This window comes from Oncorhynchus clarkii, chromosome 33 (genome assembly GCF_045791955.1).
Source record: "Oncorhynchus clarkii lewisi isolate Uvic-CL-2024 chromosome 33, UVic_Ocla_1.0, whole genome shotgun sequence".
In the NCBI taxonomy this organism is placed as follows: domain Eukaryota; kingdom Metazoa; phylum Chordata; class Actinopteri; order Salmoniformes; family Salmonidae; genus Oncorhynchus; species Oncorhynchus clarkii.
Window position 1 is genome coordinate 39,353,589 of NC_092179.1, and position 14,554 is coordinate 39,368,142.

General features: G+C 47.6%; 1 pseudogene; it reads left to right on the forward strand.

Moving 5' to 3' along the window:
- Positions 1 to 393: 393 nt before the first annotated feature.
- LOC139392858 (dual specificity tyrosine-phosphorylation-regulated kinase 2-like) overlaps positions 394 to 14,554 on the forward strand; it is a 22,005-nt pseudogene continuing 7,844 nt past the window's right edge.

Genomic DNA, 14,554 nt, shown 5'->3' on the forward strand with positions numbered 1-14,554 from the left:
CAAGCCAATATTTAATTTCAGAATATGATAAGAATGTGGTTAGCGGGGTGGTCAAGTGTTTGTTTAAGGTTTAGGGTTAAGGTAAAAGTTCTGTTTTAGTTGTTTGGATCGTTGCAAGTCAGAAAAGTCCTTATAGATCTTCCTATCACGTTATATTAATTAATGGACCGGTTGGGTTTGGGTTCGTGATCACCAAGTGACCAAGAGGACTTCCTTAATGTAGGCTGTCTGTCGGTTCCTGCTGGAACATAGGCTGGTGGTGCGTCGCCAGCTTAGCAACCGATCCAACCACGTCTCACGCTCATTAGTGCGTGAGTGAGAGAGAGAGAGAGAGAGAGCGAGGTGGATGAGTGCAAGGACGATAGATAAGGAAGAAGGCAACACCCAAACGTGTTGACCGACTATGTATTTGCAGTGTAGGTGAGAGAGAATGATGCCGCTCCTGCTGCATCTAACGTTAGAATGTTGCTTGTGTTGAAGGAAAAAAAACACGGAGTTTTTGTTTGTTGTTGTATTGATCTACAGTAGCCTAGCGTGGGATATTTTATTTTTTATATCTATAGGTTCGTGTTTTGGGGTTGTATGTCCAAGCGATGGTGGCAGCAGAAGCAACATTTCAGCTGGTGTTGATGGAAGACTTCCCAGTTTTGCAGAGTTGCACGTTGCGAATGCAAGACTGGATGTAGCTGATTGGAGTAGCGAAATTGGTGATCACACAGTCGAGTGGGAGGAGGGGAGATTCTGAAAGTGGGTTTTTCTGTGTGTGACTCTCCAGCGGCCATGTTATCCAAGAAGCCGTGCGCTGCCGTCTACCCAACTGGTAAGGAACAACAATATGGAGCCGAACGGGCTAAACAATACGGTTAAACTCCCTTTGACCGCCGGAGGAATATTGTTGATGGATTTCATGCCTTTTTTGTCGGGTCCTTTGTAACAAGTTTATTACACGTTTACGCCGAGTCTTGCTTCGGGTTTTCCCTGGTCTGTTGAAGAGGGGGGGAGCCTTTGCTAAAATAATGTTTTGAGTAGTTAATGGCGATACATTCGGGGATTTTTTTTCTTTCTTTCTCTAAAGCCTGAAGTGGGCTGTTTGCAAAACCAAAGTCAAATGCTGGTGTGTTATTTATCCCATATGACAGTATGTGTGTCAAGAGAGAACACAGGTTTACGACGGAATCATATGCCCACTGGTTTCTGTGTTGTTTTTTTACGATCTCTATACGCTACACGACTATGGGGCGCAAACGGATCTTACAACCAGGATAGCCTACACTCTGGCGGTCATCTGTTGTTCCAAGCACACATAATGTGGAATTAACCTACCTGTTTTGCCGAAGCCATTGTCGCAAGAAGGATTTCCACCTACAATGACCCCCTAAATGCCTGCTTAAATTACTATCCTTAAAATGGATTAAGACAGAGTCCATAGCCTGCTCTACAGCCTGATAACTCTGAGGTGGCCTATGTGGGTAAATAGGCCCATTCAGATTAACCTCATTTCCTGTGTCATTTTGTACGATCTGCAGGCAAAGGGGGTGAGATCTGCCAGCTACAGTCTTCCCCCGGAATCGGAGTCGGGGGTCCCCGGGCCGGAGCAGCGACAGACCCGCCATCGCCGGTCACACTACCACCCCTCAGGAATATCAAGTCGCTCACGGTACGTAACCTGCGGAGCCATGCTTGCTTGTGGGTTTACTGAGGACTAAACATCGGCTTCTTCTTTTAATAATAATAATAATAATAGTGTGGACCTGCTGCCTATTGCAATGGGATACAGTAGTTTCATTTACACCGTGCATCGCTTATCTATAGGCTATGGAGACCGGAAATGGTGTCTAATAAAAACATGTTTGGTTGCGAGCAGGGAGGGTTGTGTCGTTACATGGTTGTTACAACGTAGCGCCGCGGTTTGGTTTAGATTCAGCTCAACGAAATACAACCACGTAACAAGTTGTCCTGCCACACTGTCACGTGAGGTGTACATTATAGGGCATTAGCACGTGTAGGGTACAGCAGACAATACATAGATATCAAGCTATATCGTGTGATCCTAGATAACACGTACGGTAGTAGCCTATGTCACGTGTGCTTATAGTTTTGTTTATGACCGTGGAAGGGTACATGGTATTCGTTCTTTACGGTGCTGTAACTTTTACGATGATCGTAGCAGGCGGCATAGGCTAGATTTCAAACTTGGAGCTTTAACGTTAGTTAGACTACTCAGTGATACAGTTGCAACTTGCAAAATCCCAATGCACCATATTTAGGATTTGTTGTTGTTGTTGTTGTTGTGCATGCCTACAGCGTTGTTGAGTTGACAGTTAGTTACGATGTTTAGCATGTTGTCAGACTGGTATAAAATGAGTCTTGTCTCGAAGCCATGGCTAGTGTGTGTGTGTGTGTGTGTGTGTGTGTGTGTGTGTGTGTGCTCGGTTTGGAACGCACGGGGATTCAGGGAAATAGAAGGTTGAGATTTAATATGAGTTTGCGTGCTGTAGAAAAAGATACCGTTTTATTTATTGTTACGATAATCACGTTGACAGAGATACTCAGGTAAGCAGAGGCTATGTGTCTTGTGGAGGTTGAAACAACTCGTACTGTGTACAGTGTAGCTACGTTAGCCGACTGACTTTATAGCCTACCCGATGTTTACACGTGATCTCAGACAGATAAGTCTTTATTTTATCAATCGAGACTATAAGGGCCATATGTTGGGGGGGGGGGGGGGGGGGGGTGTAAACATGACCCACATGTAAACATGAAATGATATTGTAATGTTTAAATACTGGTGGATAGTTGGTCCAGCAGGCTCTATAAAAGCGTGTCCTGAAGTAATGGAGGATTTGGACTCCAGTTAAATGAAGGAGGAGTTTCCAGGCCTTTATTTAGACCTTCCTTCAAATAGATATAAATATAGACTCGGCCAGAAGGACGAGCTCAGCAGCTCAGCAGCTTTCTCCTGACAGAGGATTTTATTGGGCCCTTGTGTTTATCTTCAACTATGATTTAAGGAAAATAAAACCTGACCAGGAAGTTCAAATCAAAATGAGGAAGATTTATATTGGTCCTTCCTGAAATAGCCCCAGGGACAATGTTGTTAAGTTGTAAATAAACCACGGATATATTTCTCACCAGTGTCTGTGCTGTGAGGAACAGACATATTCCTCACCAGTCTCTGTGCTGTGAGGAACAGACATAATTCTCACCAGTGTTTGTGCTGTGAGGAACAGACATAATTCTCACCAGTCTCTGTGTCTGTGCTCAGGACAGGTATAATCAATGGTCATGTGTCTAACTCCACTGTTCTCTAAGTACTGATACTATTTAATCTAATCTGTTAATTGTCAGGTTCAGACAGTGTTAGGTGTTGTATCTGGTCACACAATGTGTAGACTGTATCATAAATTCACAATTTCGCTTTCTGATTTACTCAACTATTTACCTCTAGTCATCCAAAAAACAAGTAGATAGATTTGAATATAGATTTGACCGAATCTGCATAACTAACTTTCACTGGGGAGGAGGGAAATTGGTGTCTTTCCCAATACAATTGTGAGACAATGTAGTCTATCAATCAGTAGTCTAACGAAGAATTCTGCAACTTACCGCAGCTACACTGGTAGTTGGAATCATGTCATTGTAGCTACGCTCCCTGTCAGGGCCTGTCTCCTGTTCTAGTAGTCCTGGTGTCTATTCCAGTAGCTACGCTCCCTGTTAGGGCTGTCTCCTGTTCTAGTAGTCCTGGTGTCTATTCCAGTAGCTACGCTCCCTGTCAGGGCCTGTCTCCTGTTCTAGTAGTCCTGGTGTCTATTCCAGTAGCTACGCTCCCTGTCAGGGCCTGTCTCCTGTTCTAGTAGTCCTGGTGTCTATTCCAGTAGCTACGCTCCCTGTCAGGGCCTGTCTCCTGTTCTAGTAGTCCTGGTGTCTATTCCAGTAGCTACGCTCCCTGTCAGGGCCTGTCTCCTGTTCTAGTAGTCCTGGTGTCTATTCCAGTAGCTACGCTCCCTGTCAGGCCTGTCCTTTGTTCTAGTAGTCCTGGTGTCTATTCCAGTAGCTACGCTCCCTGTCAGGCCTGTCCTTTGTTCTAGTAGTCCTGGTGCCCATTCCAGTAGCTACGCTCCCTGTCAAGCCTGTTTCCTGTTCTAGTAGTCCTGGTGTCTATTCCAGTAGCTACGCTCCCTGTCAGGGCTGTCTCCTGTTCTAGTAGTCCTGGTGTCTATTCCAGTAGCTACGCTCCCTGTCAGGGCCTGTCTCCTGTTCTAGTAGTCCTGGTGTCCATTCCAGTAGCTACGCTCCCTGTCAGGCCTGTCCTTTGTTCTAGTAGTCCTGGTGTCTATTCCAGTAGCTACGCTCCCTGTCAGGGCCTGTCTCCTGTTCTAGTAGTCCTGGTGTCTATTCCAGTAGCTACGCTCCCTGTCAGGGCCTGTCTCCTGTTCTAGTAGTCCTGGTGTCTATTCCAGTAGCTACGCTCCCTGTCAGGGCTGTCTCCTGTTCTAGTAGTCCTGGTGTCTATTCCAGTAGCTACGCTCCCTGTCAGGGCTGTCTCCTGTTCTAGTAGTCCTGGTGTCTATTCCAGTAGCTACGCTCCCTGTCAGGGCCTGTCTCCTGTTCTAGTAGTCCTGGTGTCTATTCCAGTAGCTACGCTCCCTGTCAGGGCCTGTCTCCTGTTCTAGTAGTCCTGGTGTCTATTCCAGTAGCTACGCTCCCTGTCAGGGCTGTCTCCTGTTCTAGTAGTCCTGGTGTCTATTCCAGTAGCTACGCTCCCTGTCAGGCCTGTCCTTTGTTCTAGTAGTCCTGGTGCCCATTCCAGTAGCTACGCTCCCTGTCAGGGCCTGTCTCCTGTTCTAGTAGTCCTGGTGTCCATTCCAGTAGCTACGCTCCCTGTCAGGGCCTGTCTCCTGTTCTAGTAGTCCTGGTGTCCATTCCAGTAGCTACGCTCCCTGTTAGGGCTGTCTCCTGTTCTAGTAGTCCTGGTGTCTATTCCAGTAGCTACGCTCCCTGTCAGGCCTGTCCTTTGTTCTAGTAGTCCTGGTGTCTATTCCAGTAGCTACGCTCCCTGTTAGGGCTGTCTCCTGTTCTAGTAGTCCTGGTGTCTATTCCAGTAGCTACGCTCCCTGTTAGGGCTGTCTCCTGTTCTAGTAGTCCTGGTGTCTATTCCAGTAGCTACGCTCCCTGTTAGGGCTGTCTCCTGTTCTAGTAGTCCTGGTGTCCATTCCAGTAGCTACGCTCCCTGTCAGGGCCTGTCTCCTGTTCTAGTAGTCCTGGTGTCTATTCCAGTAGCTACGCTCCCTGTCAGGCCTGTCCTTTGTTCTAGTAGTCCTGGTGTCCATTCCAGTAGCTACGCTCCCTGTTAGGGCTGTCTCCTGTTCTAGTAGTCCTGGTGTCTATTCCAGTAGCTACGCTCCCTGTCAGGCCTGTCCTTTGTTCTAGTAGTCCTGGTGTCTATTCCAGTAGCTACGCTCCCTGTTAGGGCTGTCTCCTGTTCTAGTAGTCCTGGTGTCTATTCCAGTAGCTACGCTCCCTGTTAGGGCTGTCTCCTGTTCTAGTAGTCCTGGTGTCTATTCCAGTAGCTACGCTCCCTGTCAGGGCCTGTCTCCTGTTCTAGTAGTCCCGGTGCCCATTCCAGGCAGGTCACTGGCAATAACAGTTGCTCCATGTGTTCCAGACAGTCATTGTTATCCAGAGAGGAGGAGGAGGACAGAGACACAATAAGGTCACATGTTCAGGTGTTATTAGTGGTAGAATTGGCCCATCTAATGCTGTCAAGGTTGCTAGCTCTCTGTCCACTCAGTTATTTACTGTTCTGTTTCTTCTCCTGTTTGTCCCGACCTGAACTAACCTCATTAGTGTTGACACAAACACATCTGTTCCGGAACCAGAACCTCTACAGTACAGAAAGGTGGTGTAGACATCTGTTCCGGAACCAGAACCTCTACAGTACAGAGAGGTGGTGTAGACATCTGTTCCGGAACTAGAACCTCTACAGTACAGAGAGGTGTTGAAGACGTCTGTTCCGGAACCAGAACCTCTACAGTACAGAAAGGTGGTGTAGACATCTGTTGTGGAACCAGAACCTCTACAGTACAGAGAGGTGGTGAAGACGTCTGTTGTGGAACCAGAACCTCTACAGTACAGAGAGGTGGTGTAGACATCTGTTCCGGAACCAGAACCTCTACAGTACAGAGAGGTGTTGAAGCAAGGCCTCTTAGTGGAACACAACGCTGGGAGCAAAACACAGCTCTCCTCCTCCCAAACGGCCCCCTATTCCCTATCTAGTGCCCTAGCTGTGACCAAAGCCCATCGGCTCTATATGAGAATAGGCAGCTATTTGAGACATATTTGCAGTCAGATATTATCGCTCTCTTAGTTGGGACACTAGGGGTGGTGAGGGCGGGTGATAAATGACTGAGGTACCCCCGGCCGTCTGCAGAGAGCTGGGTCTTGTTCATCGTGCCCCAAACGGACTGAAACAGGGAGGGACTGAACACGTGTGGTTTGTGTGTGTGGTTTGTGTGTGTGGTTTGGACTACAGACCAGTGGTATCCTGTAATCTGCAGCTGTCGTCCTCTCTACCCTCTCCCTGACCTGCCCCCCAATTCCTGTCCACATCATGTCCCTGTTATCCAACCAAGACACAGGACAAGTGTTAAAATGACAGCATTTAGAACAGCTATTTAGACACACACACACACACACACACACACACACACACACGCACACACACACACACACACACACACACACACACACACACACACACACACACACACACACACACACACACACACACACACACTGTAGATTGTCTCAGAGGCAACAAACACTACATGGCTGATCATTTCACAGACACACTAGTTGAACATGATGTGACTGTGTGTAGATAACTATTTTAGTAAGTGTTGTATAAGTATGGTGGAATAACTCTAGTTGACTTGGTGGAATAACTCTAGTTGACATGGTGGAATAACTCTAGTTGACATGGAGGAATAACTCTAGCTGACATGGTGGAATAACTCTAGTTGACATGGTGGAACAACTCTAGTTGACATAGTGGAATAACTCTAGTTGACATGGTGAAATAACTCTAGTTGACTTGTTGGAATAACTCTAATTGACATGGTGGAATAACTCTAGTTGACATGGTGGAATAACTCTAGTTGACATGGTGGAATAACTCTAGTTGACATGGAGGAATAACTCTAGTTGACTTGGTGGAATAACTCTAGTTGACATGGTGGAATAACTCTAGTTGACTTGGTGGAATAACTCTAGTTGACATGGTGGAATAACTAGTTGACTTGGTGGAATAACTCTAGTTGACATGGTGGAATAACTCTAGTTGACATGGTGGAATAACTCTGGTTGACATGGAGGAATAACTAGTTGACATGGTGGAATAACTCTGGTTGACATGGAGGAATAACTAGTTGACTTGGTGGAATAACTCTAGTTGACATGGTGGAATAACTCTGGTTGACATGGAGGAATAACTAGTTGACATGGTGGAGTAACTCTGGTTGACATGGAGGAATAACTAGTTGACTTGGTGGAATAACTCTAGTTGACATGGTGGAATAACTCTGGTTGACATGGAGGAATAACTCGTTGACATGGTGGGATAACTCTGGTTGACATGGAGGAATAACTCGTTAACATGGTGTAATAACTCTAGTTGACATGGTGGAATAACTCTAGTTGACATGGAGGAATAACTCTAGTTGACTTGGTGGAATAACTCTAGTTGACATGGTGGAATAACTCTGGTTGACATGGAGGAATAACTAGTTGACATGGTGGAATAACTATAGTTGACATGGAGGAATAACTCTAGTTAACATGGTGGAATAACTAGTTGACATGGTGGAATAACTCTAGTTAACATGGTGGAATAACTCTAGTTGACATAGTGGAATAACTCTAATTGACATGGTGGAATAACTCTAGTTGACATGGTGGAATAACTCTAGTTGACATGGTGGAATAACTCTAGTTGACATGGTGGAACAACTCTAGTTGACATAGTGGAAGCATACAGCTCCCCCACCTCTCAATCCTGTTCTGTAGTACAGAGACCAGCTGACAACCACCTCTCAACCCTGTTCTGTAGTACAGAGACCAGCTGACAACCACCTCAACCCTGTTCTGTAGTACAGAGACCAGCTGACAACCACCTCTCAACCCTGTTCTGTAGTACAGAGACCAGCTGACAACCACCTCAACCCTGTTCTGTAGTACAGAGACCAGCTGACAACCACCTCTCAACCCTGTTCTGTAGTACAGAGACCAGCTGACAATCACCTCTCAACCCTGTTCTGTAGTACAGATACCAGCTGACAACCACCTCTCAACCCTGTTCTGTAGTACAGAGACCAGCTGACAATCACCTCTCAACCCTGTTCTGTAGTACAGAGACCAGCTGACAACCACCTCTCAACCCTGTTCTGTAGTACAGAGACCAGCTGACAACCACCTCTCAACCCTGTTCTGTAGTACAGAGACCAGTTGACAACCACCTCAACCCTGTTCTGTAGTACAGAGACCAGCTGACAACCACATCTCAACCCTGTTCTGTAGTACAGAGACCAGCTGACAACCACCTCTCAACCCTGTTCTGTAGTACAGAGACCAGCTGACAACCACCTCAACCCTGTTCTGTAGTACAGAGACCAGCTGACAACCACCTCAACCCTGTTCTGTAGTACAGAGACCAGCTGACAACCACCTCTCAACCCTGTTCTGTAGTACAGAGACCAGCTGACAACCACCTCTCAACCCTGTTCTGTAGTACAGAGACCAGCTGACAACATACAGACATCAGGAACAGGGTGACATGCTGAACATTTCAGAAGGGGTCTATAGTTTATGACCGTGGTGCTTTAAAAAGACACAATGTAAGCCTGTGCATTTACATCAAGGACATGCTGGGACTGACTGTCCCCTTAACCCAGAGGACTGTTACCAGCTCTGTCCTGTCTCTGTTCCAGGAGACTGACTGTCCCCTTAACCCAGAGGACTAGTACCAGCTCTGTCCTGTCTCTGTTCCAGGGGACTGACTGTCCCCTTAACCCAGAGGACTGGTACCAGCTCTGTCCTGTCTCTGTTCCAGGGGACTGACTGTCCCCTTAACCCAGAGGACTGTTACCAGCTCTGTCCTGTCTCTGTTCCAGGAGACTGACTGTCCCCTTAACCCAGAGGACTGGTACCAGCTCTGTCCTGTCTCTGTTCCAGGGGACTGACTGTCCCCTTAACCCAGAGGACTGGTACCAGCTCTGTCCTGTCTCTGTTCCAGGGGACTGACTGTCCCCTTAACCCAGAGGACTGGTACCAGCTCTGTCCTGTCTCTGTTCCAGGGGACTGACTGTCCCCTTAACCCAGAGGACTAGTACCAGCTCTGTTCTGTCTCTGTTCCAGGGGACTGACTGTCCACTTAACCCAGAGGACTGTTACCAGCTCTGTCCTGTCTCTGTTCCAGGAGACTGACTGTCCCCTTAACCCAGAGGACTGGTACCAGCTCTGTCCTGTCTCTGTTCCGGGGAACTGACTGTCCCCTTAACCCAGAGGACTAGTACCAGCTCTGTCCTGCCTCTGTTCCAGGGGACTGACTGTCCCCTTAACCCAGAGGACTAGTACCAGCTCTGTCCTGTCTCTGTTCCAGGGGACTGACTGTCCCCTTAACCCAGAGGACTGGTACCAGCTCTGTCCTGTCTCTGTTCCAGGGGACTGACAGTCCCCTTAACCCAGAGGACTAGTACCAGCTCTGTTCTGTCTCTGTTCCAGGGGACTGACTGTCCCCTTAACCTAGAGGACTAGTACCAGCTCTGTCCTGTCTCTGTTCCAGGGGACTAGTACCAGCTCTCTCCTGTCTCTGTTCCAGGGGACTGACTGTCCCCTTAACCCAGAGGACTGGTACCAGCTCTGTCCTGTCTCTGTTCCAGGAGACTGACTGTCCCCTTAACCCAGAGGACTAGTACCAGCTCTGTCCTGTCTCTGTTCCAGGGGACTGACTGTCCCCTTAACCCAGAGGACTGGTACCAGCTCTGTCCTGTCTCTGTTCCAGGGGACTGACTGTCCCCTTAACCCAGAGGACTGGTACCAGCTCTGTCCTGTCTCTGTTCCAGGGGACTGACTGTCCCCTTAACCCAGAGGACTAGTACCAGCTCTGTTCTGTCTCTGTTCCAGGGGACTGACTGTCCACTTAACCCAGAGGACTGTTACCAGCTCTGTCCTGTCTGTTCCAGGAGACTGACTGTCCCCTTAACCCAGAGGACTGGTACCAGCTCTGTCCTGTCTCTGTTCCGGGGAACTGACTGTCCCCTTAACCCAGAGGACTAGTACCAGCTCTGTTCTGTCTCTGTTCCAGGGGACTGACTGTCCCCTTAACCCAGAGGACTAGTACCAGCTCTGTCCTGTCTCTGTTCCAGGGGACTGACTGTCCCCTTAACCCAGAGGACTGGTACCAGCTCTGTCCTGTCTCTGTTCCAGGGGACTGACAGTCCCCTTAACCCAGAGGACTAGTACCAGCTCTGTTCTGTCTCTGTTCCAGGGGACTGACTGTCCCCTTAACCTAGAGGACTAGTACCAGCTCTGTCCTGTCTCTGTTCCAGGGGACTAGTACCAGCTCTCTCCTGTCTCTGTTCCAGGGGACTGACTGTCCCCTTAACCCAGAGGACAAGTACCAGCTCTGTCCTGTCTCTGTTCCAGGGGACTGACTGTCCCCTTAACCCAGAGGACTAGTACCAGCTCTGTCCTGTCACTGTTCCAGGGCACGGGTCAAAGTTAGAAAGAGACAGACAGACGTACAACAAGCCGATGTGTTTCGTTAAAAGTCATTCCCTGCCACAGTGTGTATTGGTATCATAGCTACAGTACAGTTAGTAGGAGCTAGCAGGCTGTTTGTGCTACACCGTTCTCTCTATCCAGGGATCTGCCATCTGGTCCGAACAACAAGCAAATCCACCAGGGTCTGTTAAAGGAAAGCCAAGTAGCAGAACGCTTGTTCTCCCCTCACAATACAACACCTCTAGGAGACCAGTCTCTAGTACTGATGGTACCAGTCCTCTGGGTTAAGACCAGTCTCTAGTACTGATGGTACCAGTCCTCTGGGTTAAGGGGACAGTCAGTCCCCTGGAACAGAGACAGGACAGAGCTGGTACTAGTCCTCTGGGTTAAGGGGACAGTCAGTCCCCTGGAACAGAGGCAGGACAGCGCTAGTACCAGTCCTCTGGGTTAAGGGAACAGTCAGTCCCCTTGAACAGAGACAGGACAGAGCTGGTAGCAGTCCTCTGGGTTAAGGGGACAGTCAGTCCCCTGGAACAGAGACAGGACAGAGCTGGTACTAGTCCTCTGGGTTAAGGGGACAGTCAGTCCCCTGGAACAGAGACAGGACAGAGCTGGTACTAGTCCTCTGGGTTAAGGGGACAGTCAGTCCCCTGGAACTGGACAGTCAACACCTCTAGGAGACCAGTCTCTATTACTGTCCTCTGATACGTTGTGATGAATTATCACACAGTGACCTCTAGGAGACCAGTCTCTATTACTGTCCTCTGATACGTTGTGATGAATTATCACATAGTGACCTCTAGGAGACCAGTCTCTAGTACTGTCCTCTGATACGTTGTGATGAATTATCACACAGTGACCTCTAGGAGACCAGTCTCTATTACTGTCCTCTGATACGTTGTGATGAATTATCACACAATGACCTCTAGGAGACCAGTCTCTATTACTGTCCTCTGATACGTTGTGATGAATTATCACATAGTGACCTCTAGGAGACCAGTCTCTAGTACTGTCCTCTGATACGTTGTGATGAATTATCACACAGTGACCTCTAGGAGACCAGTCTCTAGTACTGTCCTCTGATACGTTGTGATGAATTATCACACAGTGACCTCTAGGAGACCAGTCTCTAGTACTGTCCTCTGATACGTTGTGATGAATTATCACACAATGACCTCTAGGAGACCAGTCTCTAGTACTGTCCTCTGATACGTTGTGATGAATTATCACACAGTGACCTCTAGGAGACCAGTCTCTAGTACTGTCCTCTGATACGTTGTGATGAATTATCACACAGTGACCTCTAGGAGACCAGTCTCTATTACTGTCCTCTGATACGTTGTGATGAATTATCACACAATGACCTCTAGGAGACCAGTCTCTAGTACTGTCCTCTGATACGTTGTGATGAATTATCACACAGTGACCTCTAGGAGACCAGTCTCTAGTACTGTCCTCTGATACGTTGTGATGAATTATCACACAGTGACCTCTAGGAGACCAGTCTCTAGTACTGTCCTCTGATACGTTGTGATGAATTATCACACAGTGACCTCTAGGAGACCAGTCTCTAGTACTGTCCTCTGATACGTTGTGATGAATTATCACACAGTGACCTCTAGGTGCGTCTGAAGTGGCACCCTATGCCCTTTATAGCGCACTATAAAGTATACACACGACAGTGGTGCACTATGTAGGGAATAGGGTGACATTTGGGACACCTCCCCAGGCGAATAGAGGACGTTTAGAAGTGAAATGACCATCGGGTTGGAGTGCAGACAGAGTAATAAACCAGTTCTACCAGCTGATTACAGTGTAATGTAGGGAACACCTGCTGTATGGAGACAGACTCTGGTCTACAGACAAGATTGTAATGGTTTGTCTAGTCTACAGACAGGACAGTGATGGTTTGTCTAGTCTACAGACAGGACAGTAATGGTTTGTGGAGACAGACTCTAGTCTACAGACAGGACAGTAATGGTTTGTCTAGTCTACAGACAGGACAGTAATGGTTTGTCTAGTCTATAGACAGGACAGTAATGGTTTGTCTAGTCTATAGACCGGACAGTAATGGTTTGTGGAGACAGACTCTAGTCTACAGACAGGACAGTAATGGTTTGTCTAGTCTATAGACCGGACAGTAATGGTTTGTGGAGACAGACTCTAGTCTACAGACAGGACAGTAATGGTTCGTCTAGTCTATAGACAGGACAGTAATGGTTTGTGGAGACAGACGCTAGTCTACAGACAGGACAGTAATGGTTTGTCTAGTCTATAGACAGGACAGTAATGGTTTGTGGAGACAGACTCTAGTCTACAGACAGGACAGTAATGGTTTGTCTAGTCTATAGACAGGACAGTAATGGTTTGTGGAGACAGACTCTAGTCTACAGACAGGACAGTGATGGTTTGTGGAGACAGACTCTAGTCTACAGACAGGACAGTAATGGTTTCTGGAGGGAGAGAAGAAGGACTCTAACCATGCAAATTCAGGGTCTGAAAGGTTGTGTGTGTGTGTGTGTGTGTGTGTGTGTGTGTGTGTGTGTGTGTGTGTGTGTGTGTGTGTGTGTGTGTGTGTGTGTGTGTGTGTGTGTGTGTGTGTGTGTGTGTGTGTGTGTGTGTGTGTGTGTGTGTGTGTGTGTGTGTGTGTGGAAGCAGCAGGACAGGGGGAACAGACAATCCCCTGCCTGAACGAAGCAACAGGATGTTGCAGAGAAAACAAGATGTCTGCCGAGCGAGGAGGTAATCACCTTATCGCCTAGGGAAGGGTCTGGTGGGGAGGCAGCTCAGGAACACAGGAAGTCCACTAATAGCGTTCACGCTAAACATTTATAGGAGAGAAGGAGCTAGATATACACAGAGTATTGAAGTTAGCATGAAAGAACATTTCCCCCAAAACAACCTGAAACTTCTCTCTACACATTCTGAATGCAGGGGCATATTGTACATGTCATTCTCTATGGATTTTACTAGGAAGTTTCTAGTGACTAGTCTGACCTGGTAGTGAGTCTAGTGACTAGTCTGACCTGGTAGTGAGTCTAGTGACTAGTCTGACCTGGTAGTGAGTCTAGTGACTAGTCTGACCTGGTAGTGAGTCTAGTGACTAGTCTGACCTGGTAGTGAGTTTCTAGTGACTAGTCTGACCTGGTAGTGAGTCTAGTGACTAGTCTGACCTGGTAGTGAGTCTAGTGACTAGTCTGACCTGGTAGTGAGTCTAGTGACTAGTCTGACCTGGTAGTGAGTTTCTAGTGACTAGTCTGACCTGGTAGTGATTTCTAGTGACTAGTCTGACCTGGTAGTGAGTTTCTAGTGACTAGTCTGACCTGGTAGTGAGTCTAGTGACTAGTCTGACCTGGTAGTGAGTCTAGTGACTAGTCTGACCTGGTAGTGAGTCTAGTGACTAGTCTGACCTGGTAGTGAGTTTCTAGTGACTAGTCTGACCTGGTAGTGAGTCTAGTGACTAGTCTGACCTGGTAGTGAGTTTCTAGTGACTAGTCTGACCTGGTAGTGAGTCTAGTGACTAGTCTGACCTGGTAGTGAGTTTCTAGTGACAAGTCTGACCTGGTAGTGAGTCTAGTGACTAGTCTGACCTGGTAGTGAGTTTCTAGTGACTAGTCTGACCTGGTAGTGATTTCTAGTGACTAGTCTGACCTGGTAGTGAGTTTCTAGTGACTAGACTGACCTGGTAGTGAGTCTAGTGACTAGTCTGACCTGGTAGTGAGTCTAGTGACTAGTCTGACCTGGTAGTGAGTCTAGTGACTAGTCTGACCTGGTA